At 40.0% G+C, this 27,854-nt stretch overlaps 1 long non-coding RNA gene across 2 annotated transcripts; it reads right to left on the bottom strand.

Annotated features, from left to right (window-relative positions):
* On the bottom strand, positions 1–4,552 carry LOC9268386 (uncharacterized). 2 transcript variants are annotated; one of them, XR_001545149.3, is made up of 5 exons: positions 4,443–4,552; positions 4,106–4,349; positions 3,916–4,031; positions 2,020–2,075; positions 1–570 (listed from the first exon to the last, which is right to left on the bottom strand). It is a non-coding gene; the product is annotated as an uncharacterized lncRNA (long non-coding RNA). The 2 variants fall into 2 exon arrangements; XR_010741040.1 differs by having other exon boundaries at positions 3,916–4,028.
* Between the last annotated feature and the right edge of the window lie 23,302 nt (positions 4,553–27,854).

Raw genomic sequence — 27,854 nt, 5'->3', positions numbered from 1 at the left:
TAATTCTCACAAGATAAATCTAAATTACTCAAGAAGAATATTTGTCGTAGTCTTTCCGGACCTTCCATTATATTTGAGGGATGAAGTGAATAATTCAAGTCATCAAACAAATATAATGAAACATCCAATGCCTCGAGAGAAGAATATTGGAGACATTGCTAGGCCTTTAGCCTGCCAGTCAACTTCAGCCTAAGATGTGCCCGTCAAACCACTTGAAGGCGGCGGCCAGATGTGTTACACATTCAGGAGACTTTGACAAAAATGGCTAAAGATCTACAACATCTCAAATATTCTTAACTCATACTCATGTGAATCTAGTTCCCAGGATGTGCACTAGATTCACACTTTCATCTCGAGCATGATTATACATAGCAAACACAAATAAGATGAAAGCGATTATAAACTACATCTACTTTAGTTACATTGGCCAACCGGCCAAATAAATATATAGAACAACGGAAGCTTGTCTACCCAATCCACAAGCACACCGACTAGGGGTTTACCCCATTAAGTTCAAGTCCTAGAAGAAGCAGTCGATTACCCGCATCACTCAAAGACTAAGACTAAAACCTGCAAACAAAAGATTAATTCAATAGCAAGAGTCAGTACATTATTAGAAATAATGTACTGGCAAGCACCAAGACAAGCCTAACACCCTACTGGTAATATGGATAGTCTCTGTCCCTGTATTCACATTCCACCTTCAACAAAGTGTTGATTTCCCGTAAAGCTAACTGTAGTCCTTTAAGTAAGTAGATATCTTAGGCTTTTGCAAGGCATATAACCAAGGAAGGCATAATATGGTTCTTTTTAGCATAAAGCAAGTTTTATTTGCATAAAACATTTCTAAATCAGGTTTACTTTCAAATAAATTTCAGCAAACTAGTACTTGACATATTGGGCATCAAGGTAGGCATTAATCATGTATAAATATGCACCTCATTGCCTTCCATGGCAGCAAGGAGATCATTCTCAAATCTCATCACAATTTGAAGGTAAATTTCAGCATTTAGAAGAATAAACACAACTCTACACTCAATAGATATCCACACGCCGCTCATGACCGCGAGCACGGCTAATCGATTAGTTTTAACTCTGCAGAGTTTGTACACTTTACCCACATGATGTGAAATAATAATCATGCAAGAGCATGGCACGCGATACATAAGTTCCCGATTTATTACCCGCAACAAAGCTTTTCCAAAATTCATGATTTAGCCTTACACCAGCACGATACGTGTTACTCCATCCTAAGCCATACACGTTATATGACCTAGAACCGTTAAGTGGCGGGCCCACGCCTTAAACTTAACGCCGTGGTGGCGGACACAACGGGAACCCACCCACGTGGCACAATACCGTTGTATTGGACAGACTTAGTCACCTAAACTACCACGTCGGGGTAAATAGGAAGTTCCTCTGAGTTATCCGAACTCATACACACCGGCCTACCAGAATGTAAGGCTAAACCATAAATAATTTACTAAGCTTGGGCTATCCCATACTAGCACATGTGGTTGTACTGTATACGAAATGAACTGACATTGAGTGAAGTCCTTAGGTCGGTTTGGGCACACTCTCCCCCTATCGGTACACAACTAATCACCATATGTGCACCACTTGAGGCCTAAACCTAAAATCCATGTTTTCCACCATTTTATTTATCAAAATCACAAGTATTAAAGTTCTGCCCAGATTAATTATAAATCAATTTTCATGTTTGTAATGAGCCCATAATGACAAGGAAGACCATTCTAAGCATGGCTAAGCTTTATAGTAACCTAGTGTCACCAAAACTCATATAAAAAGTGGTATAGTCATATTGTTCCTAAGGTTAGGAATGATGGATATGGATATATGTGGGGTTAAGGTGATAATGCAAATAATAGGAATTTGTCTAACAAGTTTAACACCATTTTAATTTGTTAGTATACAATCGACATGCAGGATTTGCAAACATTTTCAATAACCTCCAAAACATAGGTTCAAAGTGATCAAAGAGAGGGAGGTGGGACTTGCCTTGAATCAGGAAAATGTCAGCACCTAAATCACTTCTTCACCGTTTAAGCAATCATCTATACAAAGTACACGTTATGCAATTAAACACCAAAATATGCGTAAAATCTAAAATGCTCTAAAATGGATGATTTGTGCACAGTGAATAGGTACTGGTCTAAAATGAATTTAGGTGGAAGAATTTCTATTTCATCTTTTTTTATTTGGGAGTTATGAATTTTACAAGTTTCATCGGTATAGTATAGGATTTATTTAGGTACTATTGTGAAATGCTGTTGTAAGGTGATTTTTATTAAGTTTATGTTTGCTGAGTGAACATATGTGTTTTCTAAGACTAACACATTTGGTTTCACAATTTTTGGAGTTAATATGAATTCTTTATGCATTTTACAAGTTATAACGTGTTACGGGTGTATAGTGTTATATAGGTTCATGGCTTTAGAGGTTTAGGTCCAGAACTTGCCTCATCTAGCTAGTGATGTATAAAATGAGTATTTTAGTTAACTAATCTAATCTTAGTTCATAATTTTAGAGTTTATATTATTTTACTACACATTTTATAATTAGGGATGTTCTATGTTAGTTACTTAACACACCAACCTAGAAATTGTTATATGAGTTAAGTTTGATAAGTTTTGGTGGAAGGGGATGGAACTATGCATTCACTGGTCTAACAAGTTTTATTTGGGTTTCATTATAGCTAGAGTGTATTTCTATATACATTTATATATATACATATTGCTCAATCAATACTATGTGATTAGTACCTATCCTATAAATTTAAAGTTTAGAGCTATAACCTGTACAGAAGGTTCCATATTTTATTTTAATATGTTGAAGCCCACTGTTTGCTGGTTCTATAGATATTTGGTTCACTTCATTTAGACTAAAGATGAATTTTCTACAAATTTTACAATTTAAGGTTGCTCTATGTTGGTTATTACTTACATAAGTATTTAGAGGCTTTTATCATACAGTAAGTATATAATTTTATTTTATAATTTGGAAGTATATGTTTTGGTGATTCTACAGAACTTGGGTTTACTCAAAAAGGATCTAAGATGAATTTTATATGAACTTCTAAAGTTCAGCTTATATAAAACTAGTTATTTTTAAAGATAATAGTTTTAGAGGCATTTGATGCAGAATGTGTAGATGTTTTATTTTACTTTGTTTTTAGAGAAAATGTTGGTGGATCTGTAGAAACTAAGTTTGCTCTGAAATGAGTTGAAATGAATTTTGTATGCATTTTATAATTTTGTGCATGCTTTATGTGTGATTTAATTTGGATAAATTTGAGAGGCTAAATTTGTACTGTGAGTGCAAGTTTTGTTCCATAACATCAAAGTTCCCAATTTGGTGAGTTCACAGAAATTTGAATCATCTTAAAATGAGCTATATTTAATTTTATATGGATTTTACAAGTTTTAGTTACTGTTCTTTTATAATTTCAGATTTTGTTCCTAGGTGTGCATTGTCAGTCCCAGGCCAATATGCAAAAAGACCCCTAGAGTTTCAGTAAATAAACCCGCAGTCCTAGGCCCATATGTCATTGAGTGAAAACATTACATAATGAACCTTATAGTTGTTTAAATTCTCCAAGCGAGGTCCCTGTCTCCTTTTCCATTCGATAAGCAGCAGAGCAGCCATGGGCGGCATCTCTGCTCGCCGGTGTCGGCGACAAACGGTGACTCCGTTGGGGTTGCGACCAAAATAGAAAATGAAGGGCATGATATTGCGATTCCATTCCTATACATTTCTCAGACAGCAGACATCGGAGTAGCGCCAGCGGCGAGTCCGAGCAGAGGAAGTTTTCGGGTGGTGGTGCATGTCGTGCTATAGACTGGATGTACTCAAAGGGATGCATGCATGTGGTCTTCCAGGCTCTAGGGTACTCACCGCGGGTTAGGTTGATGTTTTCCGGGGTCTTGGTGACAGCAACGGCTCGCGCATCCTCCCGGCGACGGCGTCCTTCTGCGGGTGAACGGCGACGGCTCGAACGGGACGACGAGCTGCTAAAGGAAGGCGTGCACGAGGGTTGTGAGGTCACAGGGATGGTTTGTGCGCGAGTAATCCAACAATGGCTCACCGGAGGAGGCGGAAACGACAATGGCGATGGCAACCGGAGGTGAAGAAGACGGTGGCCGATCTCCGCACTTGCTGCGCCGTTGCCTGGGATTATTGAGGGGTTTTGAGGAGGACTTCAAGGAGAAGGCGTTGGCGTGACGGCTCGGCTTGGATCGGTCTACAGCGGTCGGAACGGCGACGATGTCGGCTGCGGCGGCGCTTGGAGCGCGCTCCAGAGCTCCGTAGACGAGGTCGCGTTCCCGTCGCTGCAGTGGACGAAACAAGATGGAGTCAAAAAAGGATTTTCTCGGCATGGAGAGAAGATAATAGAACGTGAATCAGATAGGGATGGAGACGACTCGTTGGCGATCGGCGGCGTGCCCCTTTTCGGCGGCCGACGATGAAAGAGAGGTGGAGAGGGAAAGTTGGAGCTTCCTCCCTCGGATGGATCGGCACTGGGATGGTGGGTGAAGAGTGGCGACGCAGCTGGGTGAGGTGAAGCTTCGGTTCGGCGCTGCCACGTCGAGGCCACGCGTCGAACGCGCCCGAGGGCTGTCGGCTCGGTCTTTCTCTCAGTTCTGGTCGGCTAGAGAAGTTGCACAGGGGAAGGGTAAGCCAAGAAGGCTGCCAGGTGGGTCCAGGTCGGTGTAATCTAGGTGGGGGTGTGAGGGATGGGTAGATAATTGGGTGTAAGTGATTTTGGACAAATTTTCAGGATTAATTCACTTACCCTTCCTTTGTAACTCGATAGTTTATTTTGTGGCCAGGATAAATTAGTGTGAATTTTTGTGATGATAGTTGAAGATACCTAGATTCCATTTTCTTTGGTTGCACTTAAAAAATTTTGGATAGATTACTCACAGTAATTAGGAGAAAATGGGCCCTTTGGAAATTAGTTTGAATTTTTAGGAGACCTAAACAGAGAAGATAAATTCTGATAAAATTATATTTATTCATGATAAATGACCTAGTATTTGAATAAATTATTTCCCCTATACACTTTCATGCAGTTAAATGCACATTTTAGTTAGGTATGGTTTTAACCGATTAAGAACTATAATTAGTCTATTATTTGACTGGTTTGACTGATTTATTCGAGGTATGAAATTTAGTTATTAAATTATACCAAAATTACAGTGAGTTTTATATGTTAAGTAGAGCCTACATGAATTTTCCCACGATTTTATCTTACACGAATTATTTTAGATAATTCGCAAGACTTATGTCTTATATGTGTTTCCCTTTCCTAAATGCATGTAAATGTTTATAAAAGTTATATTTGGACTCTCATTAACCTGAGGTGATATTGATATGTTAGAATTACAGTTTACCTTACACATGTCATAAGCTCCTTACCTATTTATGCATAAGTTTACTTTAGTATTAAATGAAGAGAATGCTTATAGAGATGATTAAGATAGAATATACCCTATATGATATAATTTATTTGTTCACTTTCATGTTCATGACATGTCTTTAGATGGATGTTGAAATTAGTTTTGTGAGGCTTGACATTAGCCATGTTGATATATTTTAAGGTGTATGGTTTCTATTTTAACTTCCTCTAGCTAGCACTAGGCCCTAATGGTTTACTTGTTTATCTAGATCTTAGTTAAGATTCATGAGACCTATTATGAAATGCAAATCAAAGATTCAAATGCACATGAAGGACTCAAGTCAAAACATGTTTTATGCAAGTATGCATGCTTTTACTCGTGTTTGCATTTATGTCCTAGGTTATAAATGAAAAAGTTTTAATTTGTTCCCAAATTTTACTTAGGTTCAAGTTAGATTGACCACACCTAGGTTAAAAATGGAAATTTTTAGCTCTCAAAAATGGAAAAGTTAGCTTCCAACTATTTTGATAGGAAATTTTTAAGGTCTAGAATTTGGGTACGTTACAATATTATATTGAATTCAGAGTAATAAATAGAATAAAAGAAATAGGAGAAGATTACCGACAACTCCGAAATTCTTCCGACTACTTCTTCTCTACTCTCTTCCTATTCTAGTATACAATATAGTACAATAGAGCCTCTTATAATTCAGCTCAATCTTGGAAGTCTGTGTGAGAGTGAATGAAGCGAGGTCCTTTTATAGGGCAGTTATGACGGTTGTGAGAAGGGAAAATGTCCGAACTGCCCCGCAACCATCATTGGGAGAACTTCTGGAGCGTCCACGCCAAACCCAGGATCAACGGTGATCAGGGGGGGTTCGGCCGAACCAGAGGGTTCGACCGAACCTGGGCTGGGCCCTCCTGGCTTGGCCTTCGGTCGGTGGAGTCCATGGACCTTCCTCTATCCATTTCTCGGAATTTTGGGTTGATTTACTGATGTTTCGATGAAGTTCACAACCCCTCCTTGTATGGATACATAATTCTCCTCACTTTAGTCTGATTTTCCTCCCAACTTCAGGGTTTTCATCTGCATAAAAATATACACCAACACTTGTGGAATATTGTGGAATATGTGAGATTAAGCACCTATTACTATGTTGGATGTTTTATTATCTAGACTTTATGTAGATGTTGGCAGTATGGGATTGGCATTGAACAACCGCCAACAAAACCCCCCCACACTTAGCCCTTTGCTCGTCACTGAGTAAAGGTTAGTGTAAAATGAATTTCTTCAAGATATGTATCAAGCATATAAATTATTTTACAACCATACCTGCACCTGTGAACTTTATCAGTGGCTAACTTACCATCTTGAGTAATTGAGAAATAGAACGATCTTGATTCCAGTCCTTGCTTCCCTGTTACACTCATGGGATTTTTATAAATTTTCGCAAATCAGCTCTTCTCCTCCTATTGACTTCCTCTCTTGTCCCTCAAGGATGTATATTTTCTTTTTGGATCCTTACCAAGGCAAAATGTGCCATAATTCATCCCTATTAGAAGGCTGATATGTGGAGCTTGGTAGGGATAAACTGTGACATACCTGCATCATATATAGTGCAAAGCCAAAAATATTGACTCAAGAAGATAATCAATCATACTCCTAGAACAAGGGTCTTTATTTATGGCGGAAAATGAAAAAGTAAAATATTTTGTGGAATGATGGAATAAAGAAATGATTCTCCCTTTTTCCTATACTTTCGCTCTAATTGGTTCTCTTGGCATGATTATGGAAGGGGCATGGCTATATTTTCTTTGCTCAATATTTTGAGAGCAAGCTTTATTTCCATCTTCTTTCTTTTCTTTCTTTTTTTTTCTAGCCATGCCTTTCCTTCCTTTTCTCATTTTCTTTTTGCCAAGAACTTTTCTAGGAGAAGAAAGCATAGTTCAATGTAGGAGTTTATTTGAATGGATATTTTTGTGGAAAGCCAACTTCTAGTGTAGAAGCTTAGCTTAATTTTATATGTGGAAATGGAAAGTGGTAATGATAATGACCCCTTGATCATGAGAGTATGAAAGATATCTAACACAAGTCACATAAATTTGACAAAGCTTAATATAATGTCAAACAGTCATATGCATGATAAGGTTTGATCATTAATGTACTTGCACATGGCCTTGGTAGGTATAAGGTAGAGTCAATTGGAGGTGAGCTTTTAAAACAATTTTATTTTGAAAACAAATTCCCAAGAGTCATAAGAATAGTTGCAAGAATTCCTTTCATCTTAATCATCTCACAAAAAGCAATCACTTAGATATATAAAGTTCCCTAAACATGGATGATTGTTCACAAGCACAAGTTCAGCTGGGAATAATGAATATACTAGATCAATCACATGAAGAATTTCATTAATTGGAAATTTTATCTCTTACTTATGCTTGAACCAATTGTTTTCTAAATTTTCAGCTCTAGTACTATACTATAGTGGAGATATACAGATACAAGACGTGCTCACCTGCTTACCTGTGAAAGTTGAGAGGGATTGGGGCCAGACTTGGTTCGGCCGAACCTGGTGGTTCGGCCGAACCACTCTAGCGCCTGATCTCTCTGCAACTTTCTGCAGAGTTCAGTGCTTAACAAAAACAAACTTTGGCAAACATTGGGGTTAACACCAATGAGCCACATTATTCATAGCAAGTACTTACATGATTGGAAAGATAGAACCAAGCACCTACTACTATTTTATTCATGGGAAAGGAAACATCTAATTAGCATAATACTTATTTTCCTTCCCTATCTCTATGAATGCACGCTTGATTTTAGCGCACAAACCGCGACTAAGGGTATCGAAATTATTTCTAATGTCAGCAAGCTCTACCCCTAGCTCCGCGTTGCGATCCTTAAGCTCTATGTTCTCCTTGCGGAGTTTCTTCACTTGTGCGGCGAGCTTATGGATCGAGGGCTCCGGCGATTTCACCTCCTCTTCTTGGAATTGGCTGGGAGCCCTCACAATTGGAGGGGGCTTCAAATGACGCTTCACCTTCATAGGTGGAGGGCTACGGGATTCTGCTGCCCCCTCCTTTTCCGATGCCATCAAAGGCCGTAGTAAACTCTTACCATACCCACTGCCGGGAGTTCTCACTCCTTGGATGCGGAATCGCTCCTCCTTCGGAGTAGACGGAGTAGCGGTGGGTGTGGTATACTTGTGGAGCATCTCATCTCCTTCCTTGGTGAACAGGGTGCCCACATAGCGCTCGGCGAGAGGTGGCGCGGCCTTCCCGTCATCTTGGAAAAGCCGTCGTGCCTTCAACAAGCCGAGTTCTCCCGTTGTCGGCCGTCGCGTAGGTGAATCCCCCCAGATTTTTGTCCTTGTGACATGGCGAGGGGAGAGGGATCACGCTGCCGAACGGGGCTGAGAAGGGTTCGGCCGAACCAGGGAGCTCGTCGATCGGCTCCAAAATTGCAGGGGAGCCTGGCACAGCTGCAAGGGGTTGAGCCCATACAGCGTTTACCCCTTCCATCGTGTATTCTTCCACCGGGATCAATTGATTTGCCGGTGTCGCCTCTCCGGTGAGGTCGTACGTGGAATTGGATGAAGAGCCGATGAATGTAATCAAGGATTTGCCAGCCATTGGTGGGTATGAGTGGGAATTCGAGGAATTGGGTTGGATTGGAGAGGAGAGTATGCAAAGGTGGAGAGAAAGAGGAAGAAGAAGTGTTCTAGCGAGATCCGAGCGTTCTACCTCCAAATGCGCATCTAAACAAACTAGGAACGAGCGGGGGAGAGCGAAGTTCAAAAATGGGGCTGATCGGGCGCCTCCCTGGCTCGGCCGAACCAGCACCTTGGTGGGTCCGATTGAGCTCCATTTTTTTCCTAGGCCTAATAAGTCCTAAACTAAGCACAAAAATGACAACTTACCGGGTTTTAAGCATGCAATAGATGAGATCATCATGGTTCATAATCAACTAATTTAACAACATCCACTTCTTCATCTAAAGTTTCATTTGGCTCAAGGAAAGTCTTTAAGCGTTGACCGTTTACCTTAAATATGTTACCGAAGTCATCGCGGAGTGTGATTGCCCCGTGCGAAGAGGTGTCGATGACGTCGAATGGTCCTTCCCATTTGCTGCGCAGTTTTCCGTGGCCGAAGAGTTTAACCCTGGAGTTGAACATCAGTACTTTGTCTCCTGGCTTGAATTTCTTGATTTTTATCCTTTTGTTATGTAACGTCCCGCCTTCCCCCAAGCCGGGCCCACTTACATCTGATAGCTTTCATAGGTCATAGACTGCCCTCACAGACCAACACATGTCTTTTCTGCACATTTTGTCCTCACTCGTGTGCACCCGGGAAATTCTTCCCGGTCGGTCACCCATCCCAAATTGCTCCAGGCCAAGCACACTTAACCCTGGAGTTCTTTGGAGATTGGCTTCCGGAAAAGAAGTTGCAACTTGTTGATATGAGTATTCTATTAATCCTATTAAGCCCTAGGCCGGGATGTTACACCCTCACCCCCTTAAGAGAGATCGACGCCCCCGTCGATCAACCCTAGGCCAGGAACGTCCTCTCTTGGCCACGCCCATGTGTCCAATGACAGCGCATGTGCCATGCTGTGTAACCACTCCAGGTCTACACCAGCCATGCGCACCATGCCTGCGCAACTGCGATACACGCGCCCGTGAAACCGCGAGAGTCGGCTCTGATACCATTTTGTCACGTCCCGCCTTCCCCCAAGCCGGGCCCACTTACATCTGATAGCTTTCATAGGTCATAGACTGCCCTCACAGACCAACACATGTCTTTTCTGCACATTTTGTCCTCACTCGTGTGCACCCGGGAAATTCTTCCCGGTCGGTCACCCATCCCAAATTGCTCCAGGCCAAGCAAACTTAACCCTCGAGTTCTTTGTGCATTTGGAGTTTTGGACTTGTATTCCATAATAGCTCCCATGAGCATAATCTAAAAGAATTATTTCACTAAACAAACCTATAGTTAATCTTGAGTGATAACATGTGGACTTAATATTAAACTCAAATATCATCTTCTCAGTCTAAAAGAAGTTTAATGTAATCCCTATAATAATATTAGATGCAATTATGAAGTGGGAACACATATACAAACAAAGGTCATCTTAATTCTCTAAAATATTTTGTGCAAGATAAAATCATGGAAAAATTTATGTGGACAATGATTAGCACAAACTTATCCTCCGTAATTTGGTAACGTGTTAACACTCAAGTTGATATCTCAAATTAATCGGTCGAAACAGACAACTAAAAGAAATCAAATTAAATTTTAATCGGCTAAAACCATATTTCATCCAAAAGTACATTTAACTGCACATAAGTGAACATGGAAAATAATTTATTCAAATACTAGATTAGTTATCATGAATAAATGTAATTTTTCTAGAATTTTCCTTCTCTGTTTAAGCCTCCTAAAAATTCAATCTAGCTTTCTAATAGCCCATCTTTGTTTAATTTCTGTGAGCAGTCCACCCATTATTTTTGAGTGCAACCAAAGAAAATGGAATCTAGGTGTAATCATTTACCTCCAGTAAAATCAACACTAATTAATTTGGTCCACACATTGAATTATGTAGTTTCAAAGTTAGAGGAGAAAATAATTCCGAAAATTAATCTAAAAATCAAGTTTACCCAGAATCTTACCCAACCCTCTCACCCTAGCCTAGTTTGCCACGACCTGGACCCACCTGACAGCCTCTTAAGCTTGCCTTGACTCTGTCCATCACTTCCTCCACTGTTCCAGCCGAGAGAGGGAGAGATTGAGCGAGCCGACGCGTGGCCGCAACGTGTCGTCGATCTCGGTTTCCCTTTTCTCGCTCTCTACTCCTCCCAGACGCGTCGCCATTCTCCACACATCACTTTGGAGCTGAAGAAGCCGAGGGAGAGGTTCTCTGCCTCTCCGTCATCCTCAACCTCGCCGCCGGTCGTAGTGACGACGACCTTCGCCATCTCCGTTTGAGTCAAGGTCACCTCCATCTCTTTCGCGTTCCCATCTCTCCACACAATGCCGAGCATTTCCTCTTTTGACCTAAACCCCTCTCGTGCAGTGCATCGCCGGGAACGCAAGCCACGTCGACAACGCCCTGGAGCACGCACCGGAGCGCCGCCGCTTCAACCATCATCGTCGTCCGGCCATTCTCATTCACCTCAGAGAAAGCTGCTGCGCCATTGTCATTGCCTCAACCTCCTCTTCAAAACGCCTCAAGAACCCCAGCCGGAAACATCAAGAACACGGAGAACACATCCTTTTCTTCACCGGCGCCAATCTAGGATCGCCTCCGCCGTCATCGTCGATTACCGCTGCCTCGGTGAGCCATTGTTCGATTCCTTGCGCATACACCATCTCCTTGACCTCACAACCCTCGTGCATGCTTGCTTGAAGCAGCTCATTGTCCCGTTCGAGCCGTCGTCGTTCACCCGAGGAGGAGCGCCGTCGCCGAGCCGTTCCACAAGTCACCGCTGCCGCCAAGACCTCGACAACCCTAGCTCGACCCACGGTGAGCATCCTGAAGTCTAGAAGACCACATGCATGCATCCTTTTCGTTCGTAATCGACTTCCATGCGCACATGCACTTTCACCCCAAAACCACCGCCGCTCACACTCGCCATCGGCGCTACTCCGATGTCCTCTAACCAAGAAAACTAGAGGAATGGAATCGCGAGAGCTTGCTCTTCATTTTATCTTTTGACCTCAACCTCAAGCGAGCCACCGTTTGCCGCCGGCGAGCTCCAGATCGAGCTCAGCCATGGCTAGCTCTGCTATGTCTAGAGCAGAGGGATGACTTCCGTGAATTAGATTAAGTGCAGGGATCCGTTTACAATTATAGAAACACACTGACATATGGGCCTAGGACTGCGGGTTGATTCCTAGAAAACTCAAGGGCCTTTGTGCATATTGGTCCCTCACAGCCATGTGGACCCATCCTTTAAAATCTGAAGAAAAATTAGGAAAATGCCCAAACAATTATATGTTTAGCAGAAAAATGCACAAGTTGTAAAATCTATATAAAATCAAATATAGCTCATTTTGAAGTGATTCCAGTTTCTGTAGATTCTTGAAGTTATGAACTTTATTCCAGGAATATAAAACTTGACACTCACTGTACAAATAATGTCTCTAAGATTTATCTAAGATAAGTCATGCATAAAACATGTACAAACTTATAAAATACAAAGAAAATTCATTTCAACTCATTTTGAAACAAACTCAAAAACTTCAGATTCATCATCAGACACTCTCTGATTAGGTAAAATAAAAGTAATGACTTACTTTGCATCAAAAGCCTCTAAAACTATTATCTTTAAAATGACTAGTTTTAGATAAGCTAAACTTTAGAAATTCATGTAGAACCCAATTTAGCTTCAATTTGAATAAACTTAAGTTATGTAGGATCACTAACACATGTATTTCCAAGTTATGAAATAATATTATATACTTGCTGTGTAGTAAAAGTCTCTAAATATTCATATAAGGATTTACTAACATAGAGCAGCCATTAATTTGTAAAACTTGTAGAAAATTCATTTTTAGTCCAAATGAAATGAACAAAGTTTCTATAGAACCAGCAAATAGTTATCTTCAACATAGTAAAATAAAATTTGGCACCTTCTGTAGAGAACATTGATCAAAACCTTAACTTAGTGAAATAAGAATTTAAACACATAGTGTTGTTTAAGTAATACATAAACATGTATAAGTATATATATACACTTTAGGTCTAATTAAACCTAAATAAAAACTTGATTGACCAGTGAAGCCATAGTTCCATCCTCATCCACTAAACTTAGAAGAACTTGGCTCATATAACAATTTCTAGGTTAATATAATATATTGCTAGTTTAGATTAAAGCGTCTCTACTTTATAAAATATGAACCATAGTAGTAAAGACCATAAACATGTGAGATAAAAATGTTTTAGTTAACCAAATTATTCCTTTTATTCAACTTAAACATGAAGTAGCATGTTCTGAACCTATAACTCAGGAGTCATACATATATAAAACACTATATGCCTAAAACACGTTGTAACTTGTAAAATGCATAAAGAATTCATTATAAATCCAAAAATTGTGAAACCAAATGTGTTAGTCTTAGAAAACACATCTCCACACCCCTGTGAAGTCTAATCTAGTAAAAATCACTTTACAAAAGTATTCCATAACACTACCTAAGACTATACTACTATAAACCGATAAAACTTCTAAAAATTCATAACTCCCTAATGGAATAAGATAAAGATAAAATAAAAATTCTTTCACCTAAATTTATTTTAGATCAGTACCAACCCACTGTGCATAAATCATGCATTTTAGAGCATTTTGGATTTTCAACTCTTTCGGTGTTTAATTGCATATCGTGTCCTTTATCTAGATAATTGCGTAATCGGTGAAGAAGTGGATTAGGTGCTAACAATTCTCTGATCAAGGAAAGTTTTCTCCTCCCATCCTTTGAACACATTGAATCCCATGATTTGAGGAATGAAAATATTTGTTTACAAAGTTGCATGTGAACTTAGACTATATCGGTATTTGAAATTGGGTTAAGGTAGTTATGACCTATTTGCTACATATTCCACCTTGAATAATTGATCCTCTTGCTGTTTGAACCCCTAGAAATGGTTAGAGTACACTCTTTGTGCTCAAATGGGTTTATATATGCTCTATGTGCAACTACTTGCTTAGCCATGCTTAGAAATATGCAAATGCTCATTCCATCTATAATTAAAATGTGGTTTGATACTTGAACCTTTGCTGGAATAAAATGAATATGATGAGTATTTGCGAACTAAAATGTGTAAAATGTGATTTTACACTTGGGCAGCAAGTGGTGTGCATATAGTGTTAGTTGCATACCGATAGGGGGAGTGTTTGCCCAAGTCCATAAGGACCGAACTTGTGTCACCCATTTAAAGTTATTCGTACATCCACATGTGCTAGTATGGGATGGCCTAAGCTGATTAATCTATTTAGGACTAGCCTTGCATTCTGGTAGGCCGGTGTGTATGAGTTAGTCGATAATTCTGAGGAATTAGTCGATGATTCAGAGGAACTTCCTATTTGCCCCGACGTGGTAGTTTAGGTGACTAAGTCTGTCCAATACAACGGTATTGTGCCACGTGGGTGGGTTCCCGTTGTGTCCGCCACCACGGCGTTAAGTTTAAGGCGTGGGCCCGCCACTTAACGGTTCTAGACATATTTCCAAGTATGCCTAGGATGGAGGAACACGTATCGTGCTGGTGCAAGGCTAGATTCTAAGTAGTGTAAAGGCTTCGTTATGACCTCTAGATCACATTCAACATGAAGAGTGTGATGGAGTCTTGCAAACTCAAAACAAACTAGAGAGTTCATATCATGTGGGTAAAGCTGTACAAACTCTGCAGAGTTCTTTAAACTAATTGATTAGCCGTGCTCACGGTCATGAGTGCTTTGGTGATGTGTCATGAGTATAGACTATGTTTTAAAAATGTAATCATGTGACATTGGTTTGAAATTGATAAATGTGTTGAGTTGTGTATGTGGTGATACATTATGACTTATTATTAAGTATGGCAATAAGAGATTGTTTATGACGGAATTATGAAGAAGCTAATAATGAAACTTAAAACTTGTCTTTGTTAATTGAAGCATCAACTCCTTTACAAAAGAATTGCGAAACAAAACTTGCTTTATGCTGAAAATGAACTACATATTGCCTTCCTTTGAATATATGCCTTACATGTAGTATGGTAGGATTGACTTGTGCTTGCCAGTACATTAACTTGTTTAATGTACTGACTCTTGCTGTTGATATAACCTTTTGTTTGCAGGTTTAGTCTTAGTCTTTGAGTGATGCGGGTTCCGATTGCTTCTTCTAGGATGAGAACTTAATGGGGTATACCCCTAGTCGGTGTGCTTGTGTTTGGGTAGTCAAGCTTCCGCTGTTCTCTAATAAGTCTATTTGGCCGGTTGGCCTATGTAATTATTAAGTTGTTGTAAGTCTTAAGTTTCTTTCATCTTAGTTGTGTTTGCTATGTATAATCATGCTTAAGATGAAAGTGTGAATCTAGTGCACATCCTGGGAACTAGATTCACATGAGTATGAGTTAGGAATATTTGGGAGGTTGCAGATCTTTAGCCATTTTTGTCAAGTCTCCTGAATGTGTAACACATCTGGTCGCCGCCTTCGAGTGGTTTGACGGGCACATCTCAGGCTGAAGTTGACTGGCAGGCTAAGGGCCCAGCAATGTCTCCAATATTCCTCTCTCGAGGCGTCGGATGTTTCATTATGCTTGTTTGATGACTTGAATTATTCACTTCATCTCTCAAATATAATGGAAGGTCTGGAGAGCCTATGACAGCATGGTATCAGAGCAAATACCGACTACAGGAGCCCCTTAAGTTGTCACTTAGAATTGCTTCTTAAAAATTATTTTGAGTGCTATGCTCTCAGTTACAAATTATTTGCAAAAATCATGTTCAATCTTATATCTCATCCTTCTTTAGAGATTATTTTACTTTATGTCTCATGTTTTGATTTTAAAACTCTTATCTTGCTCTATAGGACCGAAACATTTTGGAAATACTATTTTTGTTGAATTTTATTTGAAATCACTTAATAATCACAGCAAAACAGTAACATAGTGTTTTGAAAAGTTTTGAAATCCATTTGCAAACTACTCCTATGTATTAGCACGGATTTCTAAAATATCGGGTTAAACATAGCCCCTAGTAAATGGGTTTTGAAAATGAGTCGATAAAACTTAAAACTTGCTAGACAATATTGGAATTCCATCTCCCTATGTTATCTCTGAACCAAAAATGAATTTGGTGGGATTTTGTACTTTCCTCTCCCGATATTTCAAAATTTCACCGGTATGGCCTAAAATGTGTAGTTGGGTATAGAATAGAATTTGCTGTGCTTAACCCTCTAGATTGTTTGCTTAGATGGACCACCCAAAATTCATCTAGCCTCTGGACCACCCTAACATAATACGACTAAAAGGTGATAAAATTTATACAACCTAAAACTTGATTAAAGTTTCATTTTGTGCCGGTTGTTCTTTTTTTTTTCTGGAATCTTGAGTCAGTCTGCTTGTTATTTTTGTCTAGACTAAACCGTAGGTGATAAACCTGAGAATTTTTTACATGCATCATGTAGACTAACCCAGTAAGCATCATGAATTTTGGCATAATTTTTAGACCCGTGCATCATAGTGAAACAATCTAGATAGTTAGCATAATCATATTGTGGAAATTTGTAGTAGCTGCATTCATTTTTTTTCATGTAGCCCAAACCATAATTGATTAAATATGCATCTTTTTACAGTAGTTTTCATACATAACCTGTAGGCTCCACGAATTTTGGTTGAATTTTTGAGTCATTGCATCATGGCATAAAAATTCATATAATTCTGTATAGTTCTGTCCTGAAATCTGTAGGTTGTCAGTTTCACAAATTTGTGTAGCCTAAACTACAAATGATAAAGTCATGATTCCTTCAGGGTAGCTCCTAATCTAACCCATCTATCTCTCTGATTTTTGTCAAAATTTTTGTATCTTTAGAGCTAGACCTAAAAATTTGATTAAGACAGTAAAGTGATGAATTCCAGCACCTAGCACTCATGTCAGATTAGCTCCTACCTTCTGAAATTTGTTAAAAAAAAAAAAACCTAGTGCAAAAAAAAATTATTTTATTTTAAGGGGGATAGTAAGCCATATTTGTATCAAAACCAAAGATAAAATTTTTAACCTTGCATAATTCTTCTTAGACCTAAAATAGAAATCCCATTCTAGTAAGCCCTGTACCGTTAATATGACCAGAATTAATGATTAGAGGTCTATATAACCATAGGTTGTTAAAAAAATGTGTGTCGACCTTAATAATAACAGTAAGGAAAACCTTTAATTTGTAAGTGTTAATTTTAGAGGTTTTTGGCTAATCCGTGTTCTAAATTTTATTCTTATAGATGCCTACCATGTACACACCGTACTGCTATTGCCGTGGGTTCACCTGGAACTCAACTCAGCATGTGCTATGGCTTATGCTTCAGTACGCCCGATTCACCTATCCACCTGAGTATCATATCCTCAAGAAACCCATTGGAACATCCCAAACCGCAGTCATGGTTCGTGTAAGCATTCGGGGTAGAACTCCACTAGAGAAAGACCTTCAATATACTGGTTATGGGTGGGATATTAAGTCCGCTTTGCAAAACTGTGCTTATGTTGCTATCATCCGCCTTCGCTATGAGCTACCTGAGATAGAAGAATTTTACTGCTACGTTCCATCCTTAACTGAGGGAGCTCAACACACTACCTACCCAGGGTTAGCTGAAATAGGTGTAGGACTACATACCCCATACCTCCAACTTGCAAACTTTGTGCGCTCACTAGATATGCTTTATCGCTCAACCTTTGCTGAGCTGCAACGCGTCCGCACCAGGGTAGCCAGTTTAGAAAGAATCATTATGCCAAGGTATCGCCAGGGACATTATACACCGGAGTTCATGTTTGGTGAGGATGCCATGCTTGCACCAGCAGAAGATATACCACCACCTGTTGGAATGTATATTGAAAGAAGCCCACCTTCGCGCGTCGATGTTAGGACTGCTTATCCTCCACTTGGAACCACTGGACCGTATGGACCGCCAGAGTATGTTCAATGGTATGGTCGAGTCTTCAAGCTGAGGATGAGAGATTAATCAATAGTCCTATCTAACCTCTACTGCCACGGTAGTATGACTTAAGGACAAGCTTAAGGAATAGTCTAGGTATGTGGTGGCCCATTTTGGAAGAAAATCGTGGTATGTAATATATGTAATATGGCTGCCATGTACTCCATTTATGTAAGAACTTGTTGGATGGATGTAATAGTAACTAAGAACTCGTTTGTCCTTAATTTAGAAACCTCTGTGCTTGCTGTCCAGAACTTTGGAAAATCTGTAAACATAAGTTCATCTAAGTTAGAAATCTGGTTATAAGCTCCTGTTAATATGAACCAACATTTATCTTGTTGGAACTAACTTCTCTAGTGTCAATTTAACTAACTATCTAAGCTTCCATAAACCCACAACTGAGTAGAACTTGCCACTCACCCGCGAAATAAAAGTTTCCAAATGTTTTATGGTAGCAAGTCTGTCATACAACTTAAAAGAAATTATTATCTGCTGTCAATGTCAATCCTCTGGAGATAGTCATAACTTAAGCCAACCCTACCCAAATCTCGGGGACGAGATTTATTTTAAGGGGGATAGACTGTAACATACCCGAAATTTTAGGACTTAAAATTTCTTGTCAAAATAGTTAGAGGTTAACTTCTCCAAATTTCGAGAGCCAAAAATTTCCGTTTTAATTTAGGTGATGATCAACTTAAACCATTGCATGATTAAAATTTGAGAACAAAATAAAATCTTTTCATTCCCAACATTAGACTAGAAATGTCACCAAGCATACATGTACATAATGCATGCCTAGGCTCGAGTTCTTTGTGCATTTGGAGTTTTGGACTTGTATTCCATAATAGCTCCCATGAGCATAATCTAAAAGAATTATTTCACTAAACAAACCTATAGTTAATCTTGAGTGATAACATGTGGACTTAATATTAAACTCAAATATCATCTTCTCAGTCTAAAAGAAGTTTAATGTAATCCCTATAATAATATTAGATGCAATTATGAAGTGGGAACACATATACAAACAAAGGTCATCTTAATTCTCTAAAATATTTTGTGCAAGATAAAATCATGGAAAAATTTATGTGGACAATGATTAGCACAAACTTATCCTCCGTAATTTGGTAACGTGTTAACACTCAAGTTGATATCTCAAATTAATCGGTCGAAGCAGACAACTAAAAGAAATCAAATTAAATTTTAATCGGCTAAAACCATATTTCATCCAAAAGTACATTTAACTGCACATAAGTGAACATGGAAAATAATTTATTCAAATACTAGATTAGTTATCATGAATAAATGTAATTTTTCTAGAATTTTTCTTCTCTGTTTAAGCCTCCTAAAAATTCAATCTAGCTTTCTAATAGCCCATCTTTGTTTAATTTCTGTGAGCAGTCCACCCATTATTTTTGAGTGCAACCAAAGAAAATGGAATCTAGGTGTAATCATTTACCTCCAGTAAAATCAACACTAATTAATTTGGTCCACACATTGAATTATGTAGTTTCAAAGTTAGAGGAGAAAATAATTCCGAAAATTAATCTAAAAATCAAGTTTACCCAGAATCTTACCCAACCCTCTCACCCTAGCCTAGTTTGCCACGACCTGGACCCACCTGACAGCCTCTTAAGCTTGCCTTGACTCTGTCCATCACTTCCTCCACTGTTCCAGCCGAGAGAGGGAGAGATTGAGCGAGCCGACGCGTGGCCGCAACGTGTCGTCGATCTCGGTTTCCCTTTTCTCGCTCTCTACTCCTCCCAGACGCGTCGCCATTCTCCACACATCACTTTGGAGCTGAAGAAGCCGAGGGAGAGGTTCTCTGCCTCTCCGTCATCCTCAACCTCGCCGCCGGTCGTAGTGACGACGACCTTCGCCATCTCCGTTTGAGTCAAGGTCACCTCCATCTCTTTCGCGTTCCCATCTCTCCACACAATGCCGAGCATTTCCTCTTTTGACCTAAACCCCTCTCGTGCAGTGCATCGCCGGGAACGCAAGCCACGTCGACAACGCCCTGGAGCACGCACCGGAGCGCCGCCGCTTCAACCATCATCGTCGTCCGGCCATTCTCATTCACCTCAGAGAAAGCTGCTGCGCCATTGTCATTGCCTCAACCTCCTCTTCAAAACGCCTCAAGAACCCCAGCCGGAAACATCAAGAACACGGAGAACACATCCTTTTCTTCACCGGCGCCAATCTAGGATCGCCTCCGCCGTCATCGTCGATTACCGCTGCCTCGGTGAGCCATTGTTCGATTCCTTGCGCATACACCATCTCCTTGACCTCACAACCCTCGTGCATGCTTGCTTGAAGCAGCTCATTGTCCCGTTCGAGCCGTCGTCGTTCACCCGAGGAGGAGCGCCGTCGCCGAGCCGTTCCACAAGTCACCGCTGCCGCCAAGACCTCGACAACCCTAGCTCGACCCACGGTGAGCATCCTGAAGTCTAGAAGACCACATGCATGCATCCTTTTCGTTCGTAATCGACTTCCATGCGCACATGCACTTTCACCCCAAAACCACCGCCGCTCACACTCGCCATCGGCGCTACTCCGATGTCCTCTAACCAAGAAAACTAGAGGAATGGAATCGCGAGAGCTTGCTCTTCATTTTATCTTTTGACCTCAACCTCAAGCGAGCCACCGTTTGCCGCCGGCGAGCTCCAGATCGAGCTCAGCCATGGCTAGCTCTGCTATGTCTAGAGCAGAGGGATGACTTCCGTGAATTAGATTAAGTGCAGGGATCCGTTTACAATTATAGAAACACACTGACATATGGGCCTAGGACTGCGGGTTGATTCCTAGAAAACTCAAGGGCCTTTGTGCATATTGGTCCCTCACAGCCATGTGGACCCATCCTTTAAAATCTGAAGAAAAATTAGGAAAATGCCCAAACAATTATATGTTTAGCAGAAAAATGCACAAGTTGTAAAATCTATATAAAATCAAATATAGCTCATTTTGAAGTGATTCCAGTTTCTGTAGATTCTTGAAGTTATGAACTTTATTCCAGGAATATAAAACTTGACACTCACTGTACAAATAATGTCTCTAAGATTTATCTAAGATAAGTCATGCATAAAACATGTACAAACTTATAAAATACAAAGAAAATTCATTTCAACTCATTTTGAAACAAACTCAAAAACTTCAGATTCATCATCAGACACTCTCTGATTAGGTAAAATAAAAGTAATGACTTACTTTGCATCAAAAGCCTCTAAAACTATTATCTTTAAAATGACTAGTTTTAGATAAGCTAAACTTTAGAAATTCATGTAGAACCCAATTTAGCTTCAATTTGAATAAACTTAAGTTATGTAGGATCACTAACACATGTATTTCCAAGTTATGAAATAATATTATATACTTGCTGTGTAGTAAAAGTCTCTAAATATTCATATAAGGATTTACTAACATAGAGCAGCCATTAATTTGTAAAACTTGTAGAAAATTCATTTTTAGTCCAAATGAAATGAACAAAGTTTCTATAGAACCAGCAAATAGTTATCTTCAACATAGTAAAATAAAATTTGGCACCTTCTGTAGAGAACATTGATCAAAACCTTAACTTAGTGAAATAAGAATTTAAACACATAGTGTTGTTTAAGTAATACATAAACATGTATAAGTATATATATACACTTTAGGTCTAATTAAACCTAAATAAAAACTTGATTGACCAGTGAAGCCATAGTTCCATCCTCATCCACTAAACTTAGAAGAACTTGGCTCATATAACAATTTCTAGGTTAATATAATATATTGCTAGTTTAGATTAAAGCGTCTCTACTTTATAAAATATGAACCATAGTAGTAAAGACCATAAACATGTGAGATAAAAATGTTTTAGTTAACCAAATTATTCCTTTTATTCAACTTAAACATGAAGTAGCATGTTCTGAACCTATAACTCAGGAGTCATACATATATAAAACACTATATGCCTAAAACACGTTGTAACTTGTAAAATGCATAAAGAATTCATTATAAATCCAAAAATTGTGAAACCAAATGTGTTAGTCTTAGAAAACACATCTCCACACCCCTGTGAAGTCTAATCTAGTAAAAATCACTTTACAAAAGTATTCCATAACACTACCTAAGACTATACTACTATAAACCGATAAAACTTCTAAAAATTCATAACTCCCTAATGGAATAAGATAAAGATAAAATAAAAATTCTTTCACCTAAATTTATTTTAGATCAGTACCAACCCACTGTGCATAAATCATGCATTTTAGAGCATTTTGGATTTTCAACTCTTTCGGTGTTTAATTGCATATCGTGTCCTTTATCTAGATAATTGCGTAATCGGTGAAGAAGTGGATTAGGTGCTAACAATTCTCTGATCAAGGAAAGTTTTCTCCTCCCATCCTTTGAACACATTGAATCCCATGATTTGAGGAATGAAAATATTTGTTTACAAAGTTGCATGTGAACTTAGACTATATCGGTATTTGAAATTGGGTTAAGGTAGTTATGACCTATTTGCTGCATATTCCACCTTGAATAATTGATCCTCTTGCTGTTTGAACCCCTAGAAATGGTTAGAGTACACTCTTTGTGCTCAAATGGGTTTATATATGCTCTATGTGCAACTACTTGCTTAGCCATGCTTAGAAATATGCAAATACTCATTCCATCTATAATTAAAATGTGGTTTGATACTTGAACCTTTGCTGGAATAAAATGAATATGATGAGTATTTGCGAACTAAAATGTGTAAAATGTGATTTTACACTTGGGCAGCAAGTGGTGTGCATATAGTGTTAGTTGCATACCGATAGGGGGAGTGTTTGCCCAAGTCCATAAGGACCGAACTTGTGTCACCCATTTAAAGTTATTCGTACATCCACATGTGCTAGTATGGGATGGCCTAAGCTGATTAATCTATTTAGGACTAGCCTTGCATTCTGGTAGGCCGGTGTGTATGAGTTAGTCGATAATTCTGAGGAATTAGTCGATGATTCAGAGGAACTTCCTATTTGCCCCGACGTGGTAGTTTAGGTGACTAAGTCTGTCCAATACAACGGTATTGTGCCACGTGGGTGGGTTCCCGTTGTGTCCGCCACCACGGCGTTAAGTTTAAGGCGTGGGCCCGCCACTTAACGGTTCTAGACATATTTCCAAGTATGCCTAGGATGGAGGAACACGTATCGTGCTGGTGCAAGGCTAGATTCTAAGTAGTGTAAAGGCTTCGTTATGACCTCTAGATCACATTCAACATGAAGAGTGTGATGGAGTCTTGCAAACTCAAAACAAACTAGAGAGTTCATATCATGTGGGTAAAGCTGTACAAACTCTGCAGAGTTCTTTAAACTAATTGATTAGCCGTGCTCACGGTCATGAGTGCTTTGGTGATGTGTCATGAGTATAGACTATGTTTTAAAAATGTGATCATGTGACATTGGTTTGAAATTGATAAATGTGTTGAGTTGTGTATGTGGTGATACATTATGACTTATTATTAAGTATGGCAATAAGAGATTGTTTATGACGGAATTATGAAGAAGCTAATAATGAAACTTAAAACTTGTCTTTGTTAATTGAAGCATCAACTCCTTTACAAAAGAATTGCGAAACAAAACTTGCTTTATGCTGAAAATGAACTACATATTGCCTTCCTTTGAATATATGCCTTACATGTAGTATGGTAGGATTGACTTGTGCTTGCCAGTACATTAACTTGTTTAATGTACTGACTCTTGCTGTTGATATAACCTTTTGTTTGCAGGTTTAGTCTTAGTCTTTGAGTGATGCGGGTTCCGATTGCTTCTTCTAGGATGAGAACTTAATGGGGTATACCCCTAGTCGGTGTGCTTGTGTTTGGGTAGTCAAGCTTCCGCTGTTCTCTAATAAGTCTATTTGGCCGGTTGGCCTATGTAATTATTAAGTTGTTGTAAGTCTTAAGTTTCTTTCATCTTAGTTGTGTTTGCTATGTATAATCATGCTTAAGATGAAAGTGTGAATCTAGTGCACATCCTGGGAACTAGATTCACATGAGTATGAGTTAGGAATATTTGGGAGGTTGCAGATCTTTAGCCATTTTTGTCAAGTCTCCTGAATGTGTAACACATCTGATCGCCGCCTTCGAGTGGTTTGACGGGCACATCTCAGGCTGAAGTTGACTGGCAGGCTAAGGGCCCAGCAATGTCTCCAATATTCCTCTCTCGAGGCGTCGGATGTTTCATTATGCTTGTTTGATGACTTGAATTATTCACTTCATCTCTCAAATATAATGGAAGGTCTGGAGAGCCTATGACATGTCATGCCAGCGCTTCGTCCTTTCTTTATATATCTTTGCGTTGTGGTAAGCCATTTCTCTCCATTCCTCAAGTTCTGCAATCTGCATTTTTCTCCATTCTCCTGCTCCCTCAAAATCCATGTTCGAATTCCTGATGGCCCAATATGCTCTATGCTCAAGTTCTACGGGTAGTCGACATGACTTCCCATAGACTATCTGATATGGGGACATTCCAATGGGTGTCTTGTATGCTGTCCGGTATGCCCACAGTGCGTCCTGCAATCTATCCTTCCATTCTGTTCCCATTTTGTTGACCGTCTTTTGCAGAATATTCTTGATTTGTTTGTTCGATGTTTCTGCTTGACCACTGGTCTGTGGATGGTAAGGAGTGGCCACGTTGTGTTTGGCTTCCATTTCTCGTAGGAGGTCTCTGAAGGTTTTGTCAATGAAGTGAAAACCTCGGTCGCTTATGACCATTCTGCGGGTACCAAATCTTGGGAAGATGGTTTCTGTGAACATCTTCTTGGCGTGCCTCGCATCCGCGGCGCTGCACGGCATAGCCTCAACCCACTTGGAGACATAGTCGACTGCCACCAGAATGTACTCGCAGTTACGAGACTTAGGGAAAGGTCCCATGAAGTCTATACCCCAAACATCGAATATCTCAACTTGCAAATTGTATGTAAGGGGCATTGCATCGCGAGCAGTGATTCCTCCTTGCCTCTGGCAGCTTGTGCATCTTCTGATGAATTCTTTTGAGTCTTCGTACATTGTCGGCCAGAAGAAACCACTTTGCCAGATTTTGGCCTGGGTGCGGAATGCACCGTAATGGCCTCCATAGGGTGAGGCGTGGCATCGTTCTATAATCTTAAGTCCTTCATCAGTTGGCACACATCTTCGTAGTAAGCCATCGGAGCATACCCGATATAGGTAGGGCTCATCCCATATATGACGGTGACTTTCATACTTCAGTTTTCGTTGATTTTCCCCTGGTGGTATGCACTTGGATACCATGTAGTTTACTATGTTAGCATATCACGTGTTGGAGTCGCGAACCGTCATCAGCATGTCATCTCTCAAGAGATCATTTATCGGTTGTTCCTGCATGTTAGTGATGTGCAATCTGGACAAATGATCTGCTACATAATTTTCTACTCCCTTTTTATCTTTAATTTCTATGTCAAATTCTTGGAGCAACAAAATCCATCTTAAGAGGCGTGGTTTAGCATCTTTCTTAGTGAGCAGGTATTTCAAAGCGGCATGATCAGTATAAATTATCACCTTGGCTCCCACTAAGTAAGATCTAAACTTATCGATAGCAAAAACAACCGTGAGCAGCTCTTTTTCAGTAGTTGCATAATTCAACTGAGCTCCGGTTAGAGTTTTGCTAGCGTAACAGATTGCATGATGCTTTTTATCCTTGGTTTGGCCTAAGACCGCACCAACAGCAAAGTCACTTGCATCACACATAATTTCGAAGGGCAGAGTCCAATCAGGAGGTTGAATGATTGGAGCAGAGACTAGTGCCTTTTTGAGAATTTTAAAAGATCTTAGGCACGCGTCATTGAACTCAAAGGGCGCATCCTTGGCTAGCAAATTAGTCAGCGGCCTGGCTATTGTAGAAAAGTCCTTGATGAACCTTCTATAAAAGCCGGCATGTCCTAAGAAACTGCAGATTCCTTTGATGTTCACAGGAGGAGGAAGCTGATCTATAACATCGATTTTAGTACGATCAACTTCGATTCCTCGTTCGGACACTCGATGCCCAAGAACTATCCCTTTACAGACCATGAAGTGTCACTTTTCCCAATTAAGCACCAGGTACTTTTCTTGGCATCGTTGTAAGAATTTGTCTAAATTCTGCAGACAATGACCGAAAGTCTTTCCATAGACCGAGAAGTCATCCATGAAGACTTCCATGATGTCTTCGATCATGTCTGAGAAAATAGACATCATACATCTTTGGAAAGATGTAGGAGCATTACACAGTCCGAAGGACATCCTACGGTATGCATAGGTGCCATACGGACATGTGAACGTAGTCTTACTCTGGTCCTCCAGATGGATAGGAATTTAATGATACCCGTAATACCCATCAAGGAAACAGAAAAACGAATGATTTGCCAGCTGTTCCAACATTTCATCAATGAAGGGTAGCGGGAAATGATCCTTTTTTGTAGCCTTGTTAAGTTTTCTGTAATCGATGCACATCCTCCATCCGGTTACGGTTCGTTGCGGAATAAGTTCGTTTTGAGCATTTGCAACGACTGTCATTCCTCCCTTCTTCGGCACAACTGGACTAGGCTAACCCACTCACTATATGGTACGGGATAAATTGATCCCGGCATGCAGGAGTTTCAAGACCTCTTTCTTTACAACCTCTTGCATTTCATTATTGAGCCGTCGTTGAGGTTCCCTGGAGGGAGTACTCTTGGGGTCAATAGGAATACGATGGGTGCAAAGCGCGAGATTAATCCCCCTAAGATCTTGAAGTGAGTAGCCAAGTACAGAACGATGCTTTTCCAATACGGTAGGAAGACGTTGAGTCTCGTCTTTAGAGAGCTTGTCACTTATTATAACAGGGGCCTCTCTGTCATTGTGTAGGAAAGCATATCGTAGGCCTAGAGGTAGAGGTTTAAGCTCAAGCGGAGGTTGAGGTGGCGGTTCCATGATTGGCAGGTCGAGAGTCTCACCGGGATCTGCTTCTTCCTTGATGAAATCGGGGACCTCATCTTCCAGAAGGGCCTCGGGAGACTCATGAGGAGGAACTGCGGTAACCTCTTCCACTAACTCAATTTCTGGGAGAGGGTCGGTCAAGGTGATCCTTGCCCGTGAAAATGGAATTGAGAATTCATTCTCTCCCAGTGTTATTTTGAGGCTACCTAAATGAGGTGTGTTGATAAGAAGTTGCTCAATGGGTAGCCTGATTAGGATGTCAAAATCTTGGATTTCAAAGACGTGGAAATCCAAGATTGCCTCCCTTTCTTCAAAGTAGACAAGTACATCTTGTACAATCTCAAATCCTTAAATGATATTTCCGTTCGGATGTTTGAAGAATTTGTTTATCGGGGTCACTGCCTTATCGCTTAAATAAGCGAATGCAAAAGACTCAGAGACGAGGTTGGCCCCGACAGTTGGACTATAGAGAATACCGACATCGTTCCCTTCCAGATGGCAAGGAATGATTCGGGGAGCGCATTTATCCGAATTACTTCGGATGAAAGCTCTACCTCCCTTAGCCATTCATCGCTCATTATGGATGTTAACTCCCGGACAGTTTCTCGTAGGAACCCGAGTTCCATAGGATTGGGAGGTGACAAAGGAACGGGTGGTTTCCTTTTGCTAAAATAGTTCAGGGTATTGCCGTAGTCTTTGTCAAAACCGTCCCTGAACATAATTGTGGCACAATCCGGAACCTGAATTTCTTCATTCTCGACAAACGGCTGCTCAGGAACCTTTTCATCAATCGAGCTAGCAGAAGTGGATGGTTCAGTGAGTGGCTCGATCGT

This window comes from Oryza sativa, chromosome 4 (genome assembly GCF_034140825.1).
Source record: "Oryza sativa Japonica Group chromosome 4, ASM3414082v1".
In the NCBI taxonomy this organism is placed as follows: domain Eukaryota; kingdom Viridiplantae; phylum Streptophyta; class Magnoliopsida; order Poales; family Poaceae; genus Oryza; species Oryza sativa.
The sequence above is the reverse complement of the archived record's forward strand: the minus strand, read 5'-3'. Positions and strand labels throughout refer to the sequence as shown.